Raw genomic sequence first — 2,435 nt, 5'->3', positions numbered from 1 at the left:
TAGAGATGTGTCCATATGTATATATACAATATACAGAGAGCAGGGTTTGTGCTCAACATGTATGTGCTGCATCCCTGTGCTTGTGTGATACCACCAGTTCATTCTCTGCCTCTAAAATAAAACACACAGATACTGTACAGCTATTTACAGCATTCATATATCCACAGCCCCAGACTTAACCACCCACCCAGCCTGCGTATGCTGCAGACATGCACGATATATGTGATACCTGAGCACTGAATTGGAGCAGAACATCTGGATTTAAATAGAAAATATTTCCCTAAATTGTCAGCGCGTGTCCTTTGGGAGGGCTGGGGTACCTGTGGTGCCCATATTTTGGTGCTCTCTGGCACAAAGCACAGGGCACAGCTCAGCCTGGCAGCCTCTGGCCTCCCAAACCCGAGGGCCACCAAGGCTGGATTTGTTTGCGTTTTGGATGGTACCTGGAGCTGAGATCCAAATTCCCTTGCAGGAGAGTGGCCAGAGAGCAAACCTAAACCTCTCCCCTGACACCTCCAAGTGCCAAACCAACCCCACCTGGCCGAGCTCTTCCCGTGGCTCTGCCTCGCTGGGCATGAGGTGGGGACAGGGGTGACCTCCTTCTCCCTGTGCCCTGCTTGTGATGGCCCTTCCTCACAGGAATGGTTCCAGGGAGGACGAGCCTTGTGCCCAAAGACAGAGGCTGCCAAACCATCTGTCACTCCCCGGACACCTTCACTGAGGCTGGGAGTGGAGGGATGCGGAAAAACTTCTTTTTCTGCTTTAAATGCAGTGACAAGAGCTATGTAAGAAGTTGCTGCTTTTTTTTTTTCTTGTTAAAAGCAGGTAAATAGAGAGACAGACAGATTTGGAAATGCCTCTATATATACAGATAAAAATATACGTCTTTATCTCCAGCAGATACGGATATAGATCCGCACAGAATTTTCCTGGCGGTGGCTGTTAAAGAGCTCCAAGCTGGTGCTCGGGGGGCTCTCACCAGCCTTTCTCAAGACTCCCTGTGCAAGGACAGGCACCAGGCAATGCCCCCAGGGTTAGAGAGGCTGGTGGCACTGCAGAGCTCGTGGGTGCCTGCCCTGCACAGAGCCCACACGCCCGCGCTGCGCATCAAAGGCCGGAGTTCCCGGCTCCGTGTTGGAAGTGACACCTGCAGATGTTCCCCTGCCTCGTGTTTGCAACCCAGACCTGAACAAATACATAATCACATCACATAGCATAATTAATAGTGCTATCACCATGAAGGACTCTTAAAGGGAAGGCTGTTGAAAGAGAGTTCCTGAAGATAATCCTTTTAAAAGGTTTCCTTAAAATGCAACCACTAGCGGGAATAAGGCAGGTTTAGTTCCAACATCTTAATACCTCTGCAGAGCAGAGTTTTAGATCTTGTAAATGTCTTTCCTTTAATAGTGGCTTGACTTTTGATTTGGGACTTGCACTTGGAGGATCTCGCTGCTGTTGTGGTTTTCAACAGAGAAAGTCCTTGAGGAGGCCCAGCCTGGCTCAACTGATCTGTCAGGGACTGATAACCTCCTTCCTGCTGGAATTCCAACGTGGGTCCATCCTGTCTGGACTGGTGTCCTGCACTTGTGTCTAATGATCCATCTGAACAATTTTCAGGGTGCTGCTTAATTTGTTTTTTTTTCTTATTCTGGATGACACCCCAGCTCCTGGCCCACAGGGAATGGGGTTCAGCTGCTCCCCAGATCTTTCCTTAGCACTGTCTCCTGACTCCTCCACTGTGCTCAGAGAATTCCTGCGTGATGTTGGTGCCAGGCTTGGTGAGTAAATCACTTTATTTTTACTTTCCCAATTGATGCCTGTGTGAAATGAACAGAGCTACACAGTGATCTGTGTGTCCAGGGGATAAATGTGCACCTGAGAGGGCTCTGCTCCCTCAACCCTTCTTCCTCAGCCTCCCATCCCAGGAGCTCTTCCCATGGTTATTTGGCATCCTCACATTTCTCAAGTTTTGCATGGAGAGGGCAAAGCTTGAGGAACTGGGACCACCTGGTGGAGCAGACCCCTGGTAGGAGACCCTGGGAGCAGCCAGGTCCTGCGTTTTTGCTGTCACTGCTTTTCTGGAGCTCCGAGCCAGGATCCAGCCTCCTGGTCAGCAGGAAAAGTTTAGATTTGTGAAAAATGCTGTTAAATTGGCATGGAAATAATTGAGAGCCTCTGGAGTAAAGGGATGAGGGACACCTCCTCCAAAGAGCAAAAATTAAAAATGCAAAATAAAAATGCAATTCAGTTAAATCAGATATTTTTACTTTGTCTTGCAGCTGTGGACAGTCCTTTAGACTACCCCAGTGCAAATTCCTTGGTCGGTGGCAGGTTTGGTGTCCACTCTCTAACCCCACGAGGCCTCTGGAAAACCAGGGATCTCCATTTCCAGGGAAGTGAGGCCCCAGCTGTTGTGTTGCGGTGCTGTGTGTAGG

Source organism: Geospiza fortis, unplaced genomic scaffold, assembly GCF_000277835.1.
Source record: "Geospiza fortis unplaced genomic scaffold, GeoFor_1.0 scaffold118, whole genome shotgun sequence".
Classification (NCBI taxonomy): domain Eukaryota; kingdom Metazoa; phylum Chordata; class Aves; order Passeriformes; family Thraupidae; genus Geospiza; species Geospiza fortis.
This window is presented reverse-complemented; position numbering follows the sequence as displayed.